General features: G+C 39.9%; 1 protein-coding gene and 1 long non-coding RNA gene across 6 annotated transcripts in view; one reads left to right on the top strand and one right to left on the bottom strand.

Moving 5' to 3' along the window:
• VTI1A (vesicle transport through interaction with t-SNAREs 1A) overlaps positions 1-14,642 on the top strand; it is a 361,387-nt gene that overhangs the window by 265,369 nt on the left and 81,376 nt on the right. The window lies entirely within an intron of this gene.
• LOC131278682 (uncharacterized) lies at positions 2,218-9,711 on the bottom strand. The gene is made up of 3 exons (XR_009186077.1): positions 9,188-9,711; positions 8,254-8,304; positions 2,218-3,247 (listed from the first exon to the last, which is right to left on the bottom strand). It is a non-coding gene; the product is annotated as an uncharacterized lncRNA (long non-coding RNA).

Below are 14,642 nucleotides of genomic sequence, written 5' to 3'. Positions count from 1 at the left end.
TCAGCCCAGAAAAGAGCTTAAAGATCAGTTTGTCCAATTAACATAGTTTAGAAATTAGGAAACCAAAGACCTAAGAACTAAAATATGGGGGTCACAGAGAGAATTAATGATAGAGTTAGAACTCTGTCCAGGTAGAGTTCAGGTGTCCTGTGTTTTACTTGGAGTGGATAAAATGTACTTTGCAAATGAGTTCTCAGTGATTTTTTTTTAAAGGTAATGGTAAAAATGCTTGGAAGTTAGAATCCACGGACATGTAATATTGGGTACTTAACACATTTTATTTTATTCTCATACTGGCACATAAAATATTGGTATTATTTTTCTCACCTTTTATGTGTGGGGAAATGGAGGTTAGCTAACTAGTTCAAAGTCGCCTACATAGTAAATATTCTAAGCCAGACCTTCCGACTCCAATCCTGTATGGCATATGTTTGTCAGATGATGGCGAGGCAACGTCAGCACACTGTTACCTGTGCCAGCTTGCGTGAAGTTTCTGACTCACTAAATCACTGAAGCAAGTAACTGATTGGTGGCATCAAGGAGCATCTCATTGGCCATCATTAGTATAGTTATTTATCAACATTCATATACTTCTGAGATAGAACATATGTTTTAATTGACAGAAGAATTGTTCAAATTTTAAAATATAGTACCTTAAAGTATCTACTGATATAACAACTTATATTGGTAGATTGCTTTTCAGTTATAAAACATTTGACAGACATTTTAAATGTGATGTTTACAGTGATACAAGACACATTTTTCACTGTCTTTGTTTTTATGTCTTTTTCTTCCTCATAATAGAGCCAAGGCCTAAAGGGGTCGAGTGGCTGCAATCATGAGTCGGAGGCAGAGCTGCATCTCCAATCCCAGTCCCTTGGCCCCTTTGTAGTTGGTCTTTCACCCAGTGTACCATGCTCCGCCTCAAGGATGTGCTGAAGGGAATACTCATTTGAAAAAAGAGGAGGCTTTATACCATTATTCCAGACAACAACAGGGCTATGAGCAAGTATAGGGAGGCTAGTTTTGAGCCCTCATAAAGAAGACTTGATTTGCCCAACAATGAGACGTCTTGTCTTGTGAAGGAGTGAGGTCTCTTATCATTGAACTGTTCATGGTAGGGCGGGATGAGCATCTGGCAGGATGTTCTAGGAGGGATTTCTCCATTGGAGTGTGTGTGTGTGTGTGTGTTCATGATATGGAGAGAGATTAAATGATGGTTAAGGTCGCTTCCAATTATGAGATTGTGGATAGTCTTTATTAAGAGAGCTGGCTAATGATCTTCTGTGTCCTTTTCGAGAAAATAGGCTTTTGCTCTGATAAATGCTCATTCTGCACAGTTAAAGGTTCAGAGTTTTCAACTTGATAGAGAATAACCATATTTATCAATCTGGATTACAGGTTTCTAAACAGAACAGCAGTTCCCATCTATGTTAATAAATGCTCTGCACAGCAAAGGGTCCATATTGAAATAAGTTTCAATATGAACCTTTGATGTGCCAGTGTCCTTTGTGACTATCCAAAAACGAGGAAAAAATAATATGCAGCAATTCCAAGTTTTTCAGTTTTGCAAAGCCTTTCAGAAGCCCGATTGTCAGTCTACCCAATGGTTCTCAACCCTGGCTGCATGCGAGAATCAGCTGAGCTACTTTTTAAAAATACAGATACCCAGGCCCTAACCCCAGATCAATTTAGAAATCCTAGGGATGGGGCCCCAGCATTAGTGTTTTTTTAACTGGTCTCCACATTTTTCTTACATTGAAACCAAGGTTAAGAATAACTATCCTCTTCTGTCCATCCTGAGCTTGAGCTCAGGCAAAATCTGAATATTTGCTTTTGTAGTTGAGGTGATTGTTTAGCAGCTGGACCATCAGTTCAAAGCCAACACCCATAGCCCAATAAAAGGCAGCATCTCATAAAGGTTCATGTGCTCTTCAGGAGCCAGACTGCCTGGCTTTGTCCACTTACTAGCGCTGTGACTTAAGGCAAATTATTTTAATCTCTCTTTGCCTCTGGTTATAAATTCATAAACGGAGGTAATAATGGTACTTATTTTTAAAAGGCTAAGGTAAGGACACAAAACAAAATAAGTCTACATATTATGATATAATTGTCCTCCTCATCCTCCTTTTTCCATCATCATTTTGTTGTTATTAGGTTGGTGCAAAAGGAATTGAGGTTTCGGACCGTAATTTTATATCATTATAACTAGGCTCAAACACATCTTTATTAATCAAAATAGAAACCATTACAATTAACACATTGATACCAATGAGAAATAAGTTTGCTTATTTCTGTAGTACAAAAATCCGTGCTCCGGGATTCGGCAAACTCTTGAAAAGCATTTTCTGCATTCTGCTGGCTGTGGAAGTGTTTTCCCTGCAAAAAGTTTTCGAGATGCTTGAAGAAGTGGTAGTCAGTTCACGAGAGGTCAGGTGAATATGGTGGATGAGGCAAAACTTTGTAGCCCAATTTGTTCAAATTTTGAAGCATTGGCTGTGCAATATGCAGTCAGGTATTGTTGTGGAGAAGAATTGGGCCCTTTCTGTTGACCAGCAGCGGTTGCAGGCATTGCAGTTTTTGGTGTATCTCAATGATTAGCTGAGCATACTTCTCAGATGTAATGGTTTCACCAGGATTCAGAAAGCTGTAGTGGCAACAAACCACCAAACAGTGACCATGACCTTTTTTTGGTGCAAGTTTGGCTTTGGAAAGTGCTTTGGAGCTTCTTCTCAGTCCACCACTGAACTTGTTGTCACCAGTTGTCATATAAAATCCACTTTTTGTCACACATCACAGTCCAATCAAGAAATGCTTTGTTGTTGTGTAGAATAAGAAAAGACGACACTTCAAAATGATTTTTTTAAATTTTTGGTCAGCTCATGAGGCACCCACTTATCAAGCTTTTTCACCTTTCCAATTTGCTTCAAATGCCGAACGACCATAGAGTGGTCAACGCTGAGGTCTTCAGCAACTTCTCATGTAGTTACAAGAGGATCAGTTTTGATGATTGCTCTCAATTGGTCATTGACAACTTCCAATGGCCGACCACTTTGCTCCTCATCTTCAAGGCTCTTTCTCCTTTTCAAAACTTCTCAAACCATAACTGCACTCTATGTTCATTAACAGTTCCTGGGCCAAATGCACTGTTGATGTTGGGATTTGTCTCCACTGCTTTACAACCCATTTTGAATTCAAATAAGAAAATCGCTTGAATTTGCTTTTTGTCTAACATCACTTCCATAGTCTAAAATAAATATAAAATAAACAGTAAATAATAAATCATTAGCAAAAAAACATAAAGCAAGAAATGCACATTAAAATGATGTATAACATAACCACATTTATTTAAGAATGTATGCCAAATATTGAACGGCAAATTTCAACATTGCAAAACTGCAATTACCTTTGCACCATCCTAACAGTAGTAGGGCCTGTAGACCTGCTAGGTTTAGAAACCAAGAACCTGTCTAGAAAATAGTCAGGTCATTCTATACAGGGCTACAGACAGGATCTGACCTTACTGGAAAACTAAGGGCCTTTTTCTACAATGTGAGCAGCATAATTCATCAGTTTCAGAACTTTCCAAAGAAGTCAGATTTTCTATAGGAAGCTGAAGATTAATCCAGGTTACCTCGTAAAAGTCCATTCAGCTCTTAATTCTGTATTAAGAAGAGACCATAACTCGGCAAGCCAGGGGCTCAGGACTGAAGGTTAATGCTGTGTTTGCTGATTGTTAATGGGGAAAGGCATGTACTAATGTGGCAGGCTGACCTCCTCAATCTTTAGAAATTCTCAGTTTCAAGTAGCCCACCCTGCTGAACGACCAGAACTGTGGTTCAGAAAGCATGGTTCCTAAAGAACGGGAAGCAGTGACTCCATGTGCCAGTGTCTTGGCCTAACTGTACAAAAGTAAATACAATTTGATTATATGGGATAGCCTCAGAAAAATTAAAGGACATAATTAGAAATAGTTTCTATTTAGTTTTCAGTTGATGAGGGAAAAATGGGGGGTAGCTTTAGTCACTGAGAGCTTAGCCAGAGTCCCTGATTCTCTGGGGTTCGGGGCAGGTGTGAACATTACAGGTTCTTTAGCATAAAAATTTCATCAAGTCAGCCTCTAAATTCAGTTGTGGAAATTGGTAGAATATTCCTAGAGAAGCTCAAAGGATTGTAAAGCTGATTAACATTTTGTCCCAAGGACTTATATGAGAAACATTTTATTTTTCCTTTTTCTCCTACAAACATTTTGTTGTTCACTGTTACATACACTGCATATCTTTGTATCCCATGCAGTCACCCTGTTAATATTTTTAGGCATGACTATTTAATTGAAAAAATGCTGGCAAGGAGCTATTACAGGTCCCAATAGGTCATTTTTGTATCAAGTATGATGTTATTGCTTTTGACCAAAGCCCTTCCAAGCCCAAATTTATTACATTTCTTTAAATGCATTGATAGCACACAAGAAGATGGGCATAGCAGAAGAAAAGATTATGTGCTCTTTACATATACCAGTTGTCTACAATCCCGAAGGTCGCTTTCCATGGCATATTTCTGGTTGTGCATTATAGAGTTCCATATGGCATGGATCTTTTGGTACTTGTTTTGATTTTGCTCTGGGAATAAGGTTTAAAACAGGAGACAATGGCTGGGATCCCTCGCCCACCTCTCAGTGAGTAGATCCTGGAAGCTCCAGCTCCTCCCTCCAATCAGGGAGCTGCCCTGACCTCTCCTGGGGATTGTGGGCTCAGTACAAGTTGTTCTCTCCCTATAAATTCCCATGCACCTAGTAACCTCACACTGTGGAGGGCAGTGAGATTGACTCTCTCTCCTGCCCTGGGGCTAGGACAAGTGGGAGCATGAATTCAAAGACTCAGGAGAAAAGTGATGTGTTTTTCATCTGCCTGTCTTGCTTGTTTTTTTTTTTTTCCTGTGCAAGTTCCCAACCTCTCGGTCTTTTTTAAACTTTTTCTAACACACATACATACATACACAAGAAAGGAATGCAGTGAGCCCCATGTCCCCATCACCTAGTTACCGACATTTAACCATTCTTGTTTTATTTGCCCTTCCCCTTTTTCTGTTCTGTTTTGAAGAAATATTTTAAAGCAAATCCCATATATATGATTTTACCAGTAAATATTTCATTATGTATCTCCAACATATATGAACCTTTAAAAAAACCTAACACAGTGCTCATTTCACACCTAACAAAATTAATAATAATTCCATAATATCAAATACCCTTTCCAGGTTCAATTTCCCCTAGTTGTTTCAAAGACATCAGCAAACAGTAGGGTAGTTTAAATCAGGATAAGGTACACCTGTTACATTTTGTTGCTCTATCCTCAAGTGTCTTTTAATCTATTATAGATGCTGCTCCTGTTTCTATAGCATTTATTTGTTGAAGAAACCAGATCATTGTCCAGTAAAAATGTCCACACTATGTCTCTGGCGAATAGCATCTTCATGGTGTTGTTTAATATGTTCTTCTATCCTCCATGCTTCATCTAAATTCATAGTTGGATCTAAAGACTTAATGAGATTCAGGTTCAATTGTGTCACAACAAGAGGCACATATCGTCTGTTTGTATCAATAGACTGATGTCAAGATTGATCATTGGGTTCAGGTATGATGATTCACCCATTATGAAGTTCTCTATCAACCATTCACCTAATTGTTTTAGTAACAATTGATAATGACTGCCTAGCTCCATTAGAGGTTACAAAATCTTATTCTAGCCTTCTTTCTGCATCCATTAGCTCTTATTCTTCTATATAGAAGAACTTATCAACTAGTTGGTTACCTGAAATACAGTTCAGACAAGTAAGGCAGCATAGAAGTTTTGTTCACTTTATCAATTTTCAGAACATTGAATTGCACTAGCAACCTCCAGAAGTGACCAGTGAGCCTTGTTTGTGTGTTTTTGAGTGTCATCATAAACACTTAGGCTTCTATGTCATGTGTTTAAGCCAACTATAATCATCCTTCTTTTTGATGTTCAGATAATCCATCTTTGACCACTGCAAGCTCCTTCAAGTTGCCTCTGGTCACCTTTCAACCTGATCCCCCTAGTCTTTTCTGGCAGGATAGGCTGCCCCAGGTCCCTGCCCCAAACCTGAAATCAGTTGTTTCTACAAGGAATCCTGGTTCCTTTCTGTGGGAAATAATATATAAAGACCACAGTCGGGGGAGTAGGGGTACATTCCCTCTTAAAATGATTACATCTATTTTTTAAATTTATTTTTTATTTTTAAAAGATACTTAGATTACATAAAAAGTTACATTAAAAAATATAAGGATTTCCCTTTGCCCCACTCCCCACACCTCCCACCCTTCCCCCCATTAAAAACTTCTTTCATTGCAATTGATGAACACATTTTGGAACATTGCCACTAATCATGGATTATAGTTTACATTGTAGTTTACACTTCCTCCCACTCACCTCTGTAGGTTATGGCCGTATATATAATGACCCATATCTGTCATTGCAGTGTCATTCAGGACAATTCCAAGTTCTGAAATTGCCCCTGTATTATACCTCTTTGTCCCTCTCCCTGACTTTAGTACCTCCAGTGGCCACTGTGTCCACATCAATTTCTTCCATTGCTAGAGTCACAGTAAGGCTGCAATAGAATACCAGTAAGTCCACTCTAGTCTATATTTTATTCCCTAGTCCTGAGGATTCTGGGATGGTGATGCCCACTCTACCTCTAATTGAAGGGGAGATTTAGTCCCGTATGATTGGTGGATGGGACTGTCTTGCATGCAGTTGTAGACTCTCTCGGTTCCTTGGTGTGGTGGATGTCCATCCTCACCTCCTTGTTAGTTGTCTTGGGTGAGTCCAATGAACTGGAGAGTAGGGGTTGCAACTCTGCTGAGGCTCAGTGCCCCGTTGGCACAGATTACATCTATTTTTCAATGATTACCTCATTCTCTGTGGGAGCTCATTATTCCTGCTCTCCCCAGGCCTGTGGTTCCAACTGACTTCTCCCTTCCCCATATATGCTTATAACAGTGAGGGCTTCTTGTGATTCCTCTCCCTTCCTCCAACCAGACCCACCTCCTCCCTCCACCCTTTCATCCTTTCAGGATGCCCTTGCACATCCCAAGGCTTCTTAGACACGAATGTAGGGAGTGATTCCCTAAGGCTGAAGAAGAGTTGTGCCCTTTCCATCACAGAGGTTTTTTTTTAATGTGTTGGAAGGTGTTAACCATCTTTTTGTTATCCAAGTCTGTGGTGGACAGTCTCTTTCTAGCCCAGAAAAACAGTACTTTGGTGCACCATGAAAACCCAGTCACAAGAGCTGGGGAGGTTTCATAAAACCAACGGTCCCCTCAGGTGTTTGTGTTTTCCCAGGAAGCATGGGTGGTTACGTGTTGGAATTTTTAACTATAGTTGCAGAGTAATGAAAAAGACTTGAGAAGTTAATTTAAGGCCTTAACCATTTGAGGCCGCATATGCATTTCAACATCTGATGCAAACAATGGACCTTCTCTCTAGAAAAATACACATACACACAAATTTTTATAAACAATTTCATGGACTTCAAGGACTTCCCAGGACCTCAGACTATCTTGGAGATTTTAATTTGATTCTACAGATTCAGTCCTGGTTTGCATTTGTTTGGAGGCAGCAGGGTTTGGAGGTAGAGGTCTGGACAAGAAGCCACATAGTTGGAACCAGGGTATCAGTTATAAATCTCTCCACAGCACATTATTCATTCTTTGGTCTAGAGCAGTGCTACTTCTGGTGCCAGTTCATAAACTATTTGCTCTTGGTCCATGACATTATAAGTGTAGAAACAAAGAGCAAGCGTTTAAAAGCATTTATTGCAATTTGCCATGGCCATGAAATTCAAACACAAATGATTGGATCAACATTTTGGGGGCTGTCTCTCAAATGGTAAATTACTTGTAGCAATAGCTACATACTAGTTTTGCCAATAGGGCCCCTTATCACTCCTCAACAGGTTGTAAATTCAGAACAAAAAAGCGAAACTGGCCCTTTGTCTCAGTCTAATAAGCAATAGCAGTGAAACAAGAATACATTTCCGTACCTCCTACCATGTTTTAATCTCTTCTTTCTCCAGTGAAGAATTGACACACAGTAGTCATTCAGTAAATCTTTCCTGAATGAAGACAGAGCAGAGCAAAACTGCTCACTAGCAAGAGAAGCCACATTCTTTCCCTGATGACACTCTGCAGAAAAACATTCCGACAATGTCTAACAAGCTGAGGTTGCTTACCTGAAGGAGTATGATAGGAAATCCATTACAAGCAGTTGTTACCTTCACTGGCTTCTCATAGAACATGAAAACAAGTAGAGTAACATCAAGGGGCTGTTCTGTGGAAGTTGCTAGGCTGTCTGGGTAGCTTGTATCACAGTGTATACATTGTATAAATTAACAAGTCATGGAGTTGTCCTGGGTGGTGCCCCAGGGACAATTGCTGGATGTTGTATGTCCTCCCATGGCCCACTGGATGGAAAGTGGGAAAGTGTGGGCTATGGTGTGGAACATGGGACATGGGGTGCAGCGATGCCCGGAGATGTACTCACCAGACGCAATGGATGTGACATGATGATGGGGGAGAGTGTTGTTGGGGGGGGAGTGGTGGGGTGGGGGCGGTGGGGGCGAATGGGGACCTCATATTTTTTAATGTAATATCTTTTTAAAAAATGAATAAATTGAGTAGAATTTGGGAAAAAAAACAAGTGGTAACAAAAAATTAATTAATTAACAAGTCATATAGTAAGAAATGCATTCTTTCTCAGGGCAGAAAAGCTGGAGTGGTTCTAGGCAGAATTATGGGAAAGAAAAAAAATTTTAATCTTCAGGATACGATTTTGTAAATGAAAAGGAAAAAAAGATGAGTAATACTTCTCTGCCCAATTTTCCCTTCTCCTATCCCTCCCCACCTCCCCATTTGCTGTTGATTCTTGTTGCTTTTCATCTTCCCTGAGGATCCAGGATAGTAAAATCTGGCTTTGAAGAAATCCAAAATCTTATCTTTAAAAACTTGTGAAAAGTCACCTTTAGAAACAAGGTGCCCCCAAAAGAGTCCATTCCACACCCCCAGCATGCCGTGGTCCACTCAGCAGCCACCACCCTGACAAAGCACTCACAGTGTGGGCTGCTGCAGGGACAATGTGAGCTCAGAGTCACCACCTGTCTCACTTACCAGGAAAAGGGGTTCTGCTTCAGACAACTCAGATTCTTTGGAGCCAGGCCCCATATTAAAAGATGGATTTCTTTCTTTCTGTTCTTTCTTTTTCTTTTCTTTCTTTTTTTTTTTTTTTAACGTGTAGAATCAGAATATTATCTCCTAGTAGTGTTACTGGATTTTATCTAGGTTCTTGGCTATTCTGCAGAAATGCATTTCAAGAGCACGCTGGGTGACTTAGGTCAGTAATTTATTCAGGTAGGGAGGGAAGAGAAATGGGAGAAAATAACAGAGCAGGGGTCCCAGGTAGAGAGGAAGGGGGTGAAAAGGGATAAAGAGGGCTGATCTACAAGCTACAATTCCCCGTTATAGATTATAAATCCCCAGGTTTACTTGCATGGTCACGTGGCAGAGGAAAAATGGTGAGGGTGACGCACAGAGGACAGGAATGGATCCAGAGGCAAGAGAGTGAGGCAAGAGAGTGGGGCAAGAGCAAGCTCAGGCCTCGTGGTTTGCTTTATAAACTATTAATTATTCCACCCCTTTGCTAATGGCAGGGGAGGGGTTCCAGCTGTTTGCTGTTTTTATTGATTACCCCTTCCATCAATTCCTTAGTGAGAACCCAATGATAAAGTCCCTAGCGAACATCCAGGCCTTTTCTTTACTTCCAGAAGAAGTCTTTGTTCTAGATGGCAGAATCCTGGGGGTGGGAGTCTTCCAGCAGCCGTCTTAGGGGTTACAGATGTCCACGTGGACTCTCTGCCAGATTCCAGATCTGTCTATTAATTCCCTATCTTACTAGCCTGCTTCAGTAGGAAGAGAAGATGAAAAATTGAGAATGTCTCAAACAACTGATGAAATCAGTAGTAGAGGTATATGTGCTATAGAGTGATAAATGTCTTATATATGTATTAACTACTAAACGAACCAGAAATTTCTGGAAATAACTTCACTTTTTAACATCCCTTCTAAATAATAAAGACTATTTGTTCTATCTCATGGAAAGAAAGAATAAAATGTGTCCTGCTTATCATGAATAGGATACGGAAGGGACAGGGGACAAGGAGCTTGTCATACTGTAGGCCCAGAAAATGCATAATAGCAGAAGTCTGATATGACCTTTGTCTCCACAAATAAAAAGACTGATAACCCCAGGCGTCACTACCACGTTTTTTCAAACACATGCATCACAAAGGACTCAACTGAATGACTATTTTCCAGAACAAATGAATTTCCTGAAATGGAAGAAAAGAAATAAAGTCATACTATTTTGTGTTTGTATAGAGGGGAAGAATTTGGGGTAAACAGGGCCTCCTGTTACCACTAGTATCCTCTAGATTGTTTCTAACAATAAACATTTGCTACACTGATGCCCCGCAGCCTTTGTGAGAGTGTTATGGTATTGTTATTAACATAATTATGGCTACTGTTTATTGAGCAGATATATATACCAAGCATAAGGCTAAGCACTTTATAGAGTGGATTTTTTTAAATGTGCACAATGGCCCTGAGAGATCAATTCCATTTTATAAATAAGGATAAGACTGACCCAGACCATACCTATCGTAATGGATGAGCTGGCCTCAGAACCGCGTCTGCCTAGTGTCTCAGTTTTAATAACTATGTTATCCTTTCGGTCTTATTAGCTTGATTGGTTTGGTTTGGGTTTTTCCCTTAAAAGTTTAAAAAGAGATGCCCCTTTTCTCCAGAAAGGTTCCAAACAGCCTTTTAGAAGGACTCACATAAACCATCAGAGAAAAGCCATCAGGGAATAGAAACTGGCCCTAACGCAATCACTGAAAGGTAATAATTAATGAAAAAGGTGTCATTTAAAGAGGTCAGTGACATGAAGTGTATATTTCTCTTGGCATAACTTTTCTAACACTCTTTAAATAGTGTGTTGATATCAGCAGTGACCAAAAAGAATGCAAACAGACCTGACTAGCTAAAACCTCAGGGAAGAAAAATATGAAAATAAAATTGTTTTCTTAGACTTAAACAACTTCTAACACTTCTTTAATTAGGATAATTACTGTATTTTGGGCCTATTTTGGGCCAAGCAATGTGCTTATCTTTAATTATCACAACAATCCCAAAAGATAGGAATGACTGTCTTGGTTTTACAAATGAGGAAACTAAGATTCAGCAAGGTTAAGGAAGTCACATCTGTGTGCAATCTTTGGAAGACTTTCTTTCCATGCAGTGGAGCTCATTCTAAGTATACAATGGAAGTCACAAGAAAAACAGCACAAACTGATGAGCACTTCCAAGGGAAATGTCCTCTAACAATCACAAGTGATGAAGAAAAACCCCTCCTGTGGAGCCATGCATTGTCATTGATGGGGACACACGCAATCAGATACAGTCAGGTGGCACTCAGGTTGGTGCTCATGGACTGGGCACCTTGGGCGTAACCTAGAAAATGCTCTTAGAGGAGAAGACTCGAGCCTCTTCAGGGCTGCAGTGGTGCTGCCGAGCGTTGTTCCTGTGGTCTGGAAAGCTCCTCCAACCCTCTTTGGCACGGCAAACCTGCTACTCCCCAGCAAGCTCCAGGGCCGAGGGCAGAGCATACTGATTCCAAATCCAGGGGTCTCACACCAGGACCTCTCCCCAGTAGTGAAGACTGACATGAGTTATTAACTTGTCTGGAACTGGGTCTTGGAACTGGAAAATTCTCACCACGATGGCACAAAAACAATGCTGGCCATTTGTACAAGTTATTTTGAGTTCTTTAGGAGAACACATGAAATACCTTGGTTATTTTAAAAGTAGAAATGGGATCGTCAAGGGAGAGAGATTAAAGAAAGATTAAAGCCACCAAAAAATATAGTTTTCCTTCAGTCTGTGACCCTTGCTTCTCTGCATCCTTAACTTTGCAAGAACTTGAACTTTCTGTTTCTACTTGTGAGAATGTGCCTCCCGGAGTTTATTGATAATTCCTGCCTTCAGCACACCTTTGTAAGACAGAGAGAAGGGCCCTGCCAATTGCCAGTCACATTGTGGTTTGTACCTGTCAGTCTAAAAGAGTAACTCTAACAGGTATTATCTTTAAATTCATTCAGAGAGCCAACAGGCCAAAGTGTCACTTCCTGCCAGTTCACTAACACAGAGATCTTCTGACTTGTGACCTGCTGACACTGTCAGTTTACCTCTTACCAGTCTCTGAGACTGCGCATTTCTCCTTCCTCTGCATTTAGATTGTACTTTTAGGATTTTTCAAAACTTCTTCCTCCCTTTCCTCCTTGTTCTCTTTTTTTTCCTTCTGCATCTGCTCATTTATTTTTATCCTCCCCTCTTGTCTCTTTCTTTCCCTTTTCACTTTTTTCTCAACATTTTACTCAACCATCAATAAATCCAGTAAGTGACTAAGAAAAAAAACAATTTCAAATGCAGAATTGCCAGTGCAGCCTCAGCTTGGAAAAAACTTGGGAAAGCAGACCTAAGTCATCAAAGACTTAAGAAGGTATACTAGAAAAATGGGATTTGCTATGAGATAGGTTTTATAATGAAAATTCTATTGTAAGAAAGAATTCCTTTATATTTTTTCCTTGATATAGTCTGAATGATTTATACCTAATGCCAAGAAATTATATATAATTAGTCTAGGTAATATGTAATTTTCATTTGATTATATATATATTAAAGTGATTAAGGAACTTGAGTGTTTCACTAGTAAATATTTCTTCTTTGTTCATTCTGGGTCTGTAATGACAGTTTGTATCAAGTATAGCGCTCGTTCAGAACTGAAGGGAACAAAAGTTGGAACGCTTTAACCAAGCTAGGTTGACTGATGTTGGTGAAACTGGGAGCTCATGTGAACTGAACTATATATGGAAGAAAGAAATCTGAAAGATTTATATCCAATCTCCTAACACCATTATATAATTTTGCATGATTTCCAATAAGAAAATTGCATAAAGCAATATAGACAATCATGGAAAGCCATATTTAAGGAAAAAGATATTCAGTGAAGTATACAATTTCACCAATATTTTTAGTATTGCATAGAATAACATGAAGTTTTGACATTTCCTATTTTAATTAATGACTTCTCTTTGCCTTTTGTAGATTACTTCTATGTGTTTATGACTACATATTTTATAGCAGTTTTTCTTTTTCTAATTAGAGGATAGATTTCCTCCTTTATCTTTGCAGGTGGCTGATCCAAGACATTTTCATGTAAATGGATTAATTAATTAGTATACTTCAGTTGAAACTTAAAAAGAAAGTAATCCTTTTTGAGAGGCATTAACTGATTTTTAAAGCCATAAACAATTCTTTACTCAAGCACCTTGTCACACAATTAGAAATTATTTGGCAGCAGGAATCACAATGAAATGCACTACCCCGCACCAAATCACCTTTTTGGGGAGGTGCTTAAAAGAACCCATTCATTAGAAGAAGACTGTGCAGCGGCTTTACTTGTGAAAATCACATTTGGGGCACCCTTTATGGTCCGTATTGACCAAACTTTTGAGGAAACATCATCACAAGTGCAACTACCTAGGCAGCCTTTGTGAGGAAGCATCTAGCTGCAGAGGTGTGCTGGATTCAAGGGAAGACAGCTACATCTGGGCTTCTTTTTAAGAGACTCTAAGCCTCTCAGGCTGCCAGCCCCATGATTTATGCAAATCAGAGCGCTTTGGCGGTCTCCACTTCCTGGCCAGGCCAGCGTAATCCACTTCCTCCGAGTTCACGGGACCATGCAAATTTGAGCGCTCCTGAATAGTCTCGGAGGAGCTGTGCCTCTCATTATCCCTGCCCCATTCTCTGTGCAGCGCAAGCATTCAGACTGTGAATGGACAAGGGTTTAATTACTCACCACATCTGTCAGATCAGATTCAACTTGAGAATGAAGAGAATCCCAGACAAGCACAGTCATTTCTTTCTAATGTTCTTCATGGCGGAGGTCATCCAGCTCTGTCTTCTAGGGAGTAGTTTCCACTGCTTGTTTCATGATCCTCCTGGAAAACAGGGACCACAGCTTTTGGAAAGCCATTACTGCGCCTTTCACATTGTGTGTGGCCTTCACAAATGTTAATTAATCTTCCCAATGATGCACTGAGCATCAGGGAGCCTTTTATTCCCCCAGGGCTCCTGATGACCAATATGAATGCCAGAAAGTTGTCTTTACTCTTTCCTGACTCACATGCTCCTCTCTGCATGTGCTTTACATCTTTGCCCCCTCCCCCTAATATGTCTCCCACATGGCAGATTGACTACTCACATTACCAGGTCAGCCAGAGTTTGACATAGCAAAGGTAGATCATCCCAAGCAGCGACTATACCTACAAGGAATGACAAGGCTCTTGCGGATTAAACATTCCCAAGGCTATCAGCATATCCTCCAGGGAAAAGATGCATAATAACAGGTAGGACAGAGTGTGTTTACCAGGAACCAGAAGACAGTTACACTCAATGAATGGGCACTAGCATCCCTTCCCTTATATTTCTTTCAGTCCTGATATTCTTT

The sequence above is a fragment of the Dasypus novemcinctus genome, chromosome 6 (assembly GCF_030445035.2).
Source record: "Dasypus novemcinctus isolate mDasNov1 chromosome 6, mDasNov1.1.hap2, whole genome shotgun sequence".
Lineage (NCBI taxonomy): Eukaryota > Metazoa > Chordata > Mammalia > Cingulata > Dasypodidae > Dasypus > Dasypus novemcinctus.
Note: the sequence above shows the minus strand (reverse complement) of the source record. Positions and strands in the feature narration are given on the sequence as shown.